This window comes from Callorhinus ursinus, unplaced genomic scaffold (assembly GCF_003265705.2).
Source record: "Callorhinus ursinus isolate GAN/ISIS: 27379988/994484 unplaced genomic scaffold, GSC_fseal_2.0 scaffold121, whole genome shotgun sequence".
Taxonomy (NCBI): Eukaryota; Metazoa; Chordata; class Mammalia; order Carnivora; family Otariidae; genus Callorhinus; species Callorhinus ursinus.
The window spans coordinates 682,752-694,856 of NW_027397183.1; the positions used below are offsets into that span (position 1 = coordinate 682,752).

The 12,105-nt window shown below is 42.7% G+C and overlaps 1 long non-coding RNA gene across 6 annotated transcripts in view; it reads right to left on the bottom strand.

The window, feature by feature from the left end:
• Positions 1–12,105, bottom strand: part of LOC112813432 (uncharacterized) — a 33,474-nt gene that overhangs the window by 11,400 nt on the left and 9,969 nt on the right. For all 6 annotated transcript variants that reach the window (XR_012377218.1, XR_012377215.1, XR_012377217.1 and 3 more), the window contains exon 3: positions 3,568–3,675. This is a non-coding gene — a long non-coding RNA (uncharacterized lncRNA). The remainder of the gene's footprint in view (positions 1–3,567; positions 3,676–12,105) is intronic.

The following is a 12,105-nucleotide window of genomic DNA, read 5'->3' on the forward strand; positions in this document are numbered from 1 at the left end:
ATTCCAGCCTTACACTTTCCTGGGCCCTGTGACCTCAGACTTAACATCGCTTAACATCGCAGAGCCTCTCTTCATCTGTATGATGAGGATGATGATGCTCTCTGTGAGTGGGGGGCTGGGGTGTGGGGCAACTGGTAGAGAGTGAAAGCAAAATAACTATATGAAAGATGTGGAACATGTTAGCTGCTCAAGTACAAACTTTGAATCTGCATCTTCATATGTTCGGGCCTTAAGGAAACTAGAATTCATGGCTCGCCATATGCCCAGAAGTTTGAGTCATTCCTTGGGGTGCCGAGATTTTTAGAGAAGGCAGGTGTGTGCTTTGACATCAAAGGGATGACCTGGGTAAGCCAGGAAAGGATGAGTGCCATGAAGTTGGGGCCAGTGGTGGTGGGGCTGTTTATACTGGTTAGGAAAGCAGGGCATTTTTCTCTGAGGCAGGTTTTCCACAGAGGAAAATCTGGACTCGAGAGAGATTAAAAGTCTCAAAGGTAAAGGAGAGATGTAAGGAAATAGCCCACATTGAATCACTGCAAAGGACAGTATTCATCAGAGAATTAATTTGGAAGGAAATAGAGTGTGAAATAGCAGCGAGCCTTTCAACTCTGGGCACTGTGGCCTTAGAAACCCAGTCGGTGTTTCAGAGGCTTGCCAAGGCCCAGCCTGGGAGCTACCTCTAGAGAAGCAGCTGGGGGATGCCCAGAGACCACAAATTGCTGAGCTCGGAAGGAACTGATTGAGTGTGTAATTAAGGGGAGGGTTGTATAACACTTGGGTAAGTAGAACTTGATGGGGTCAAACCAGCAGGGCTTCTGGGAGATGAGAGAGCCGTCCCTGGGGCTGTTAGTAACTGAAGCCAGATGCATCAAGTTCGATACAGCTTACCTGGACCTGGTGGAGACGAGGATGGAAGAGTCGGGAAGGGGAAAGGTTGAGTGCTTGCTCCCTAAGTCAAAGTGTCCCCGTAAGCTCAGTACCTTAGTGGTTCTGTTCTGGGAGTGAGGTAACATTACAGAGCGATGGGAAAAACCCCCGGAAACTGAAAGAGCAGAGAGGCTGTGACTTGGCCAAGGTCACATAGCACAGAGGAGCTCTACTGGGTTCTGAGTCCTGACTGGGCATCCAGAGTGCATCTTGCTGTGCCACAGTGATGGTGACAGCTGAAAGGGACCTGGCCAGAGTGTGAAGAGGGAGTCCTGTATCAGTGGTAGGGAAAGGGTATGGTTCACAGTATATTTGTGGACAAGATGGGTATGTGTAGGTTGGATACTGAAACAACTAGGTGTATTCATAACTGGTTGAATTCCTATAGCCCAAATCCTTAGTACTACCTAATCCACAAGGCCCCACGAGACAGGACCCCTGACCACCCCTCCAACCTCATCCCCTACCTCTTGTTCTCCCCTCAGATGTTGAGACATTGGCTCCTGCTTGTCATTCAGGCTTCAGCTTAAATGTGACTCTCTCTCATACGGGATATTTCCTTGGTGTTTATGTGTATGTTTAATTTAGCATTTGCTTTTGTAGAGCTACAACAGAAGCCCGATGGTTAACACACAGGCTCTGTAGCCAGACTGCCTAGGTTGATGCTCCATCCTATAGGATCCGTGTGATCTTGAGCAAGTGACTTAACTCCTCTGCGTCTCAGTACACTTGATCTAGAAAATGGGAAGAATAGTATTTACCTCGCAAGAATTTGTGAAGAGCAAACATGTACAGTGTTTGGAACAACGCCTGGTACATAGGAAATGGTCAATAAATGTCAGCTAGTATTATTTTTTGTTTTTATTTGTCTTATCCTATGTCTCCTCCTCTGTAATCAGCAGGAACCTTGTCTGGCTTGTTCACTGCTGGACGTTTCTCCAGCACGTAGATCATGACTTAGCACATAGTGGGGTCTCAATACATATTCATTGAATGTATTTGCTGAATTAATAAAGTAACTAATTCAGTGGTCAGTCATTTTTCAGGGAAGTGTTTTGTGTTGTACAGTAGACCTCTGCCCGTTTGGACATGTTTTTCAATAGTTTGAGGAAAAATGCAACTGAATAACCAGGGAGTGCGGGCTGGATATACTTACTAAAGATATAAAACTGGGAGGAATACCTTATTGAATGACTGAATGAGTGAGTGAATAAATGATAGGTCTATTTGATATGTTCATGCTAATATCTTTTTTTTTTTAAATCCTGGGCAAATATTATGAGATGAAACTTACTGGGAATAAATACAAAGTTCTTGATCTAAAAAATCAATTGCCCACAACAGGATAAGGGTTATCGTGAGCAATTTGTTAGGTGTGAATCAACAGTATGATGTGTTCCTCGAAATTCTAAATGTGCTATGATGCCTGGAATGAAGGAGGTGATGGTCCTGTTCCATCCTGCAACAGCTCAGAGCACTATGCTCAGATCTGGGAGCCAGACTTGCTAGCAGAAATAAACAAACATGCCAACTGGAGAAGGACCATCAAGGGGGAGGGATCAAAGGGGCTGAGGACATATCAAATATTTTATTTATGTGGGCCCCGAGGACCACACTCAGACCAGTGTGTAGGCTACAGGGACATAGACTTTAGATCATAATATAAGGAAAATCTGTGAAATAATCCGAGATGGTCATAGATGAATTGGGCTTACCTCAGAAGATTCCTGTCGCGGAAGGATTTTTGAGCTGACGCTGGCCTTTAGCTAGAGTATTTTAAAGGGTCATACACCATCCAGGGGGCTGGAATAAATGGCTTTTAAAGTCTTTCCCCACCCTGAGAATCTACGGCTCTATGATTCCATAACATCTTTCATTCCCTGTGAACAGTCAGAGGCAGGCCTCATTTTTCTTTTCATGTGGTCAGGGATGGGGTTTGGTCCTCTAATTTGATGATTCTGAACTTTAAAGAAGGAAGAGGGAAGTGCCTGAGAATATGGTGACCTCACTATAACCCTTTAAAAGTCCACCACATTGGGCCAGATGGGCTTGGAGACGCCAGGGAATAATAGCTCTTGAAAACACCTTCTTGCTGTTGCTACCACCATCCCATCTTACAGTTTCCACTCTGGTGCAGCTTTCTCTAAGGTTTTTCTGTGCTGCCTTTCAGCGCCCAGGAGGGCAGTGAGAGGGCTCCCTGAGTCTCCCGTTCTGAAAGAAGAAACAGTTTCCAGCTCCAGCTAGAACCTTCTTACTGCCCAGCCAGCATATCCGTGAAGCTTTCGAATTTGCTCTCTAGAACAGCCATTTCAGATCTCAGCATTGCAAGCCCTGGGGTGAATCTCAAAAATGTTCTGATAACTCAGGTTGTACTAGGCATATGCACATATGTTATCTGATATCCATCTCACAAAAACTCAGTGACACTGAAATGTAAAGCAGCTGGCTCAGAGAGATCGAAGTCAATGAACCAGCAAGAGGCAGAGGCAGGACTTAGACTCCCACCTTTGACCTTGGGGTCAACTCGATTTTCTCCCCATATCCCCACATCTCTCCTCTGGGATGTGGCTTTCCCTTTGCTTTGTCTCCTTCAGCACATGTGGTACCGCCTTCCTTTTTACCAAAGCTTTCTCCAAAGCTTACCTCCACCTGTGTTGTGGTTCTTCACCTGCTTCTTGTGATCTTCCTGCCAAGGATGGCATGAGTTCTCCTGTATCCTCAATCCCTCCCATTCAATTGGTTCCTTTCTTCCTGTGTTAAAATAATATTTCCATTATCTTAAACTTCATCTGTTTTCCTTTTAGCTGTCATCCTCTTTCTCTTGCCTAGTACTGTCAGACCTACTGAGTGAGTATAATTCAGTGTCTCCTGTCCTTTTCATACCCAGACCCTTTTCCCTGGCAATCTGCTTTCTATTTCTTTACCAGAAATGCCCTCCAAGAGACCAAAGCATCAGTTGATCAATTTTGAGAGCCATTCTTGGTGTCCTCAACCTTCCTTGATTTCTCAGTAGTATTTGGCCCTGTGGACCACCCTCCTATTTCTTGAAAGCCACTCTTCCAACTCCTCGGGATTGATGTAACTCTATACTTTTGTAGCTACCCCCATGACGGATTCTTTATCTGGACAACCAGTTCCCCAGCAGTTACATGAGAGGGGTGGGCTAGGGTCATTTCTAAGATTTCTTCCTATGCTATGAATTTCAGTTTCTTTTGCTGGAACTTCTCCCACCCCTTCTGACTGTGTCAGTCCTTCATGACTTAGTTTTTCTTCCTCCACTTAGTTCTCTCTTCTCTCACTTCCATGGAGAGATAATCCATACTTGTCTCCATGTGGAGGAATTCACATTCCTATAGCTATTCCAAACCTCTCACTCCCCTGCCCTTATGTCCAAGTGTCTGCACGTAGATGCTATATCATCCCTTCATACTTAGCACTTCCTCAACTCCAATGAGCACTGGCTTCCCAACTTCCCCAATTTTTACCCATGATACCAGAGGCTTGGATCAGGTGTGGCAGAGAGAGGAAGCTAAGGGCCTCTAAGCTCATTCTGAGAAAACAAGAAGTGAAAAATAGGCCCAGTATCTGGGGAAAAGGATTTAAGAGAGGAGCAACAAAATGAAACCATTTAACTCTAGATCCTTCTCTCTTCCCTAGTCTTTCCTAAGAAGGGAACCAATCTTCAAGCCAAAAAAGGCCAAACATTATTGGGATGGATGAAAACCTTAGACAGATGAGCACATAGCACCTGGTTGTTGTTCATGAGGTCAGATCTTCATGTACAGATGCATAATGCCCTGAGGTAGAGAAAGAAGTTCTAGATGTTACCTCAGAGAATAGTCTAGAAGTTAGGATACTTTTGGATTTTTAGTCTCAGAGGGCCAAATACAAACGCAAATGTGGTCCTGGTATTTCAAAACCCATAAAATGAGAGACTCCAAAATCTGAAGACCAAGAGCTCTTTGTCCCCAGTAGCGTCTAGAGTGAACTCTTAAATAAGTAGAAGTCTGTGAGCATTTAGGAAAGAAAGTAGTAATCAGCATTTGGAATCAATAGTTAGTGAAACTGTCTCTTTTCTCTTTGGGTTAATAGACCAGTGAATCAAATATTCCCAAGAAATTTGATAAGTCTTTCCAGTTAGTCTATGTTTCTCAGTCTTCATGTTGGCAACTTCTTTGTCTTTAGTCGTGTCATACCTGTGTTTGTAATCACTTGTTCAATGTCTGACTTCTTTAGTAGACTATGAGTGTGGTGAGGACAGGATGCGACCATGCCTGACCAGTTTGCTGCCATATACATAGTTCCTAGCTTTGTACATTCTGACAAAAAAATAAATGAAAGAATCAGTTACTTAATAGTTAGATGTAAAATGTGAGCTGGATGATAATAGACTTATAAGTGATTGTGAAAGTACATTTAAAAATTAACAAATTACTGAATTGATGTCAATCTAAAGATTAGCTCTAACTATAAAACTCTTAGAAGAAAACATAGAAGAAAAGCTTCATGGAGAGGAGGGAAGATGGCAGAAGAATAGGTAACCCACATTTCATCTGGTCCCTCGATTCGGCTAGTTATCTATCAAATCATTCTGAACACCTGTGAATTCAACCTTAGATCTAAGAAAAGAATTGCTGCAATTCTACAAATAGAAAAGCAATCATTTTTTAAAAGGTAGAAGGTGCAGAGATGTGAATCTGAGTGGATATATGGGAAGACAAATTGCGGAGGGGGGAGGGAGCCTCCTTTCCGGCTACTGGAAAGTGATAGAGCAGCAGAGCACAAAATCAGAACTTTTAGAAGTCTGCTCTGGTCAGGGACCTCCCTGCCTAAAAGGTGCTCAGGTGGCAAAGCAGGGTGGAATCCTAGATGGGACAGTGTGGTCTCAGGATCCCTGGGGTCACAGAAAGATCCAGGGTGCCTGAGTGTTCCCAAGCATTGGGGCGGTGACGCTGGCTACAATCAGTGAGCCCAGGAGTGGGCTCTCAGCTCGGTGTTGCCATAACCATGAACCCCAGCATAACTGGGTGACAAGCATGAGCCCAGCAAGCAGCAGAACCACAGTGAGACTCCCCTCCTTCCCCTGAGAGGATCCACGTTGGTGTGAACTGCAGGAGTCCACAGTTTGGCACACACAAAAGTGATTGCTTTTCCCTGAGGGCACACTGAGGAGGGGGGTCACGATCTTTCAGCTCCGGGGTTGGAGATCACGGTGCAGCCATTTTAATTTTCATCCTCTAAAGAGGTGTGAAAAGCCTTCAGGGAACAAAAGCCACATAGAGCAATCGGGGAAGCAGCTTACACTGAGCCTGGCCCCCTGGCAAAGGCGGTATCACTCCACCCAGGCAAAGACACCTGAGAATCAGGGCAACAGCCCCACCCGCAGAAGACCAGCAGGAACATCAGGCTAATACCAAGTTTATGGATCACACAGAACTGAAAAACTCCAGCACTAGGGGAAAATAGTATATAGAATTTGAGGTTTTTTTCTCATGATTCTTAGTCTTTCAGTTTAAAAATTTTCTTTTTCTTTTTTTCTCTTCAACTTGTTTCTTATTTTATCAACTTTTTTTAAGTCTTTTTAATTTTCATTTTTACATTTATATTTTATAGATATATTCTTCATTTTTTACTTCCTTCCACTATATTCGGTTTTATTTTGTATATATGTATATGTTTTTCTTTCTTGTGGTGACTGGGTGGCTCAGTTAAGCCTCTGCTTTTGGCTCAGGTTGTGATCTTTGGGTCCTGGGATTGAGCCTTGTGTTGGACTCCCTGCTAAGCAGGGAGCCTGCTTCTCCCTCTCTCTCTGCCCCTCCCCCCACTTGTGCTCAATTTCTCTCTTTCTCACTCTCTAAAATAAATAAAAGATTTAAAAAAATAAGTTTTTCTTTCTTTACAATTTTGGGATCTAGTGTCTTCTAACAAACAGACCAAGGTACACCCAGGGCCAAGTGTATCACCCTGCTTTGTCCACCTGTTAGATTATATTCCCTTTCCCTTTTTTTTCTTTCTTGGTTTTTCATCTCTTCTGATTTGTCTAGTGTATATTTCACTGGGGTCACAGTTGATATTTTTGATTAAGTTCTCTTGTTCATCTGTTCTTCTCTGAACAAAATGACTAGAAGGAGAAATTCACAACAAAAGAAAGAACCAGAGGTAATACTCTCTGCCATAGATTTAATTGATATGATATAAGTAAGATGTCGGACTTGGAATTCAAATGAATGATTATAAAGATACTAGCCAGGGTTGAAAAATCATAAAGGATACTAGAGGATCTTAGTGCAGAAATAAAAGAACTAAAATCTAACCAGGCTAAAATTTAAAATGCTTTAACTGAGATGCAAGCTAAAATGGACTAACAGCTAGGGTAAATGAGGCAGAAGAGAGAGTCAGTGACATAGAAGACAAAATGGTGGAAAGTAAGGAATCCGAGGAAAAAAGAGAAAAACAACTACGGGGTCATGAGGGGAGGCTTTGAGAAATCAGTGATACCATAAAGCAAAACAATATTAGAATAATTGGGGTCCCAAAGGAAGAGGAAAGAGAGAGAGAGGGACAGAAAGTATATTGGAGCGATTCATAGCTGAAAACTTCCCTAATCTGGGGAAGGGGACAGGCATTCAAGTCCAGGAGGCAGAGAGAACCCCCCTCAAAGTCAATAAAAATAGATCAACACCTGACATATAATACTGAAGCTTGCAAATCTCAGAGATAATGAGAAAATCCTGAAAGCAACTGGAGACAAGAGGTCCTTAACCTACAAAGGTGGAAACATTAAACTGGCAGCAGATCTATCCACAGAGACCTGGCAGGCCAGAAAAGGACTGACATGATATATTCAGGGTACTAAATGAGAGAAACATGCAGCCAAGAATACTTTATCCAGCAAAGATGTCTTTCATAATGGAAGGAGAGATAAAGAGCTTCCAGGACAAACAGAAACTAAAAGAATTTGTGATCACTGAACCAGCCTTGCAAGAAATATTAAAATATTAAGGGGGATCCTGTAAGCTGAGAGAGAGCCCAGAGAAAAGCAGTCACTCCCGTGTCCCCGGTCTCCGGCCGCACTCCGTGCTCACCTGGCCTGTGACCAAGTGTTTCTATCTCTGGCTCCCGACCCCGTATGGAGTCTCCAAACCCAGCAGATTCCTGTGGTGCGTTCCCGTGCCGCTCCTCCCGGGGGAGGAAGGGGAGTCTCCCAGCTCTGCTGCTTGTTGGGTCCCTGCTGGAGGAGCAGTGGCCCGACCGTGCCGCGGATCACAGTTTATGGCAACCCCGAACTGAGAGCCCGCGCCTCGGCTCCGTCTCGGCAGCCCGCTTCCCCACTCCGATACCTGGGAGCTCTGCTACACTCAGGCACCCCCGGTCTTTCTTGACCCCGAGGGTCCTGAGACCACACTGTCCCGCAAGGGTTCCACCCCCAGCTTAGCCACTGGAGTGATGTCCCTCAGCGGAGCCGACTTCTAAAAGTTCCAATTTTGTGCTCTGCTGCTCTATCACTTGCCAGAGGCGGCTGACGGAGGCCCCTCCCCCGCTGTCTAGCCTCCTGAATATCGCCTCGGATTCACTTCTCCACACGTCCTACCTTCCAGTAAGTGGTCGCTTCTCTGTTCAGAGAGTTGTTGCTACTCTCTTCTTCAGTCTCCTGTTGAGGTCGTAGGTGTTGAGAATGGTTTGATCCCTATTCAGCTGAATTCCAGAGACCAGACGAAATCCAGGTCTCCTACTCCTCCACCATCTTGCTCCGCCCCTACATTTCTGTTTTTGAAACAGCTTCAGAAGTATAGATATTAGTTTTTCTTTAAATGTTTGGTAGAATTCCCCTGGGAAGCCTTCTGGCCCTGGGCTCTTGTTTGTTGGGAGATTTTTGATTACTGCTTCAATTTCCTTGCTGGTTATGGGTCTGTTCAGGTTTTCTATTTCTTCCTGTTTCAGTTTTGGTAGTTTACATTTTTCCAGGAATGCATCCATTTCTTCCAGATTGCCTAACTGGTTGATGTATACTTGCTCCTATATTCTGTTATAATTGTTTGTATTTCCTTGGTGTTGGTCATGATCTCTCCTCTTTCATTCATGATTTTATTAACTTGGATCCTTTCTCTTTTCTACTCAATACGGATATTAGTACGATGTCGGACCTAGAGTTCAGAATCATGACTTTAAAGATACTAGCTGGGCTTGAAAAAAGCGTGGAAGTTATTAGAGAAACCCTTTCTGGAGAAATAAAAGAACTAAAATCTAACCAAGTCGAAATCAAAAAAGCTATTAATGAGGTGCAATCAAAAATGGGGGCACTAACTGCTAGGATAAATCAGGCAGAAGAGAGAATCAGCAATATAGAAGACCAAATGATGGAAAATAAAGAGGCTCAGAAAAAGAGAGAGAAACAACTACAGGATCATGAGGGCAGAATTCGAGAGATAAGCGATACGATAAGACGAAACAACATTAGAATAATTGGGATCCCAGAAGAAGAAGAAAGAGAGAGAGGGGCAGAAGGTATGTTGGAGCAAATTATAGCAGAGAACTTCCCTAATGTGGGGAAGGAAACAGGCATCAAAATCCAGGAGGCACAGAGAACCCCTCTCAAAATCAATAAAAATAGGTCAATACCCCGACATCTAATAGTAAAACTTACGAGTCTCAGAGACAAAAAGAAAATCCTGAAAGCAGCTCGGGAGAAGAGATATGTAACCTAAAATGGTAGAAACATTAGATTGGCAACAGACCTATCCACAGAGACCTGGCAGGCCAGAAAGGACTGGCAAGATATCTTCAGAGCACTAAACGAGAAAAATATGCAGCCAAGAATACTATATCCAGCTAGGCTGTCATTGAAAATAGAAGGAGAGATAAAAAGCTTCCAGGACAAACAAAAACTAAAGGAATTTGGAAACACGAAACCAGGCCTCCAAGAAATATTGAAAGGGGTCCCCTAAGCAAAGAGAGAACCTAAAAGCAGCATAGATCAGAAAAGAACACAGACAATATACAGTCACAGTCACCTTACAGGCAATACAATGGCACTAAATTCATATCTTTCAACAGTTACTCTGAATGTAAATGGGCTAAATGCCCCAATCAAAAGACACAGGCTATCGGATTGGATTAAAAAACAAGACCCATCCATATGCTGTCTGCAAGAGACTCATTTTAGACCCAAAGACACCCCCAGATTGAAAGTGAGGGGGTGGAAAACCATTGACCATGCTAATGGACACCAAAAGAAAGCTGGGGTGGCAATCCTTATATCAGACAAACTATATTTTAAAACAAAGACTGTAATAAGGGATGAGGAAGGACACTATATCCTACTTAAAGGGTCTATCCAACAAGAAGATCTAACAATTGTAAATATCTATGCCCCGAACATGGGAGCAGCCAATTTTATAAGGAAATTAATAACAAAATCAAAGAAACACATTGAGAAAAAGACAATAATAGTGGGGGACTTTAACAACCCCCTGACTGAAATGGACAGATCATCAAAGCAAAAGATCAACAAGAAAATAAAGACTATAAATGAAACACTGGACCAAATGGACTTCACAGACATATTCAGAACATTCCATCCCAAAGCAATGGAATACACATTCTTCTCTAGTGCCCATGGAACATTCTCCAGAATAGATCACATCCTAGGTCACAAATCAGGTCTCAACCGGTATCAAAAGATTGGGATCATTCCCTGCATATTTTCAGACCACAATGCTTTGAAACTAGAACTCAATCACAAGAGGAAAGTCGGAAAGAACTCAAATACATGGAGACTAAAGAGCATCCTACTAAAGAATGAATGGGTCAACCAGGAAATTAAAGAATTTTAAAAATTCATGGAAACCAATGAAAATGAAAACACAACTGTTCAAAATCTTTGGGATACAGCAAAGGCAGTCCTAAAAGGAAAGTATATAGCAATACAAGCCTTTCTGAAGAAACAAGAAAGGTCTCAAATACACAACCTAACCCTACACCTAAAGGAGCTAGAGAAAAAACAGCAAATAAAGCCTAAACCCAGCAGGAGAAGAGAAATCATAAAGATCAGAGCAGAAATCAATGAACTAGAAACCAAAAGAACAGTAGAACAGATCAATGAAACTAGGAGCTGGTTCTTTGAAAGAATTAACAAGATTGATAAACCCCTGGCCAGACGTATCAAAAAGAAAAGAGAAATGACCCAAATCAACAAAATCATGAATGGAAGAGGAGAGATCACAACCAACACCAAAGAAATACAAACAATTATAAGAACATATTATGAGCAACTCTATGCCATCAAATTAGATAACCTGGAAGAAATGGATGCATTCCTAGAGATGTATCAACTACCAAAATTGAACCAGGAAGAAATAGAAAACGTGAACAGACCTATAACCACTAAGGAAATTGAAGCAGTCATCAAAAATCTCCCAAGAAACAAAAGCCCGGGGCCAGATGGCTTCCCAGGGGAATTCTACCAAACATTTAAAGAAGAATTAATAGCTATTCTCCTGAAACTGTTCCAAAAAATAGAAATGGAAGGGAAACTTCCAAACTCATTTTATGAGGCCAGCATTACCTTGATCCCAAAACCAGACAAAGACCCCGTCAAAAAGGAGAATTACAGACCAATATCCTTGATGAACATGGATGCAAAAATTCTCACCAAAATACTAGCCAATAGGATCCAACAGTACATTAAAAGGATTATTCACCATGACCAAGTGGGATTTATCCCTGGGCTGCAAGTTTGGTTCAACATCCGCAAATCAACCAACGTGATACAATACATTAACAAAAGAAAGAACAAGAATCATATGATCCTCTCAATAGATGCAGAAAAAGCATTTGACAAAGTACAGCATCCTTTCTTGATCCAAACTCTTCAGAGTATAGGGATAGAGGGTACATACCTCAATATCATAAAAGCCATCTATGAAAAACCTACAGCGAATATCATTCTCAATGGGGAAAAGCTGAGAGCGTTTCCCCTAAGGTCAGGAACGCGGCAGGGATGTCCACTCTCACCACTGCTATTCAACATAGTATTAGAAGTCCTAGCCACAGCAATCAGACAACAAAAAGAAATCAAAGGCATCCAAATCAGCAAAGAGGAAGTCAAACTCTCACTCTTTGCAGATGATATGATACTGTATGTGGAAAACCCAAAAGACTCCACCCCAAAACTGCTAGAAC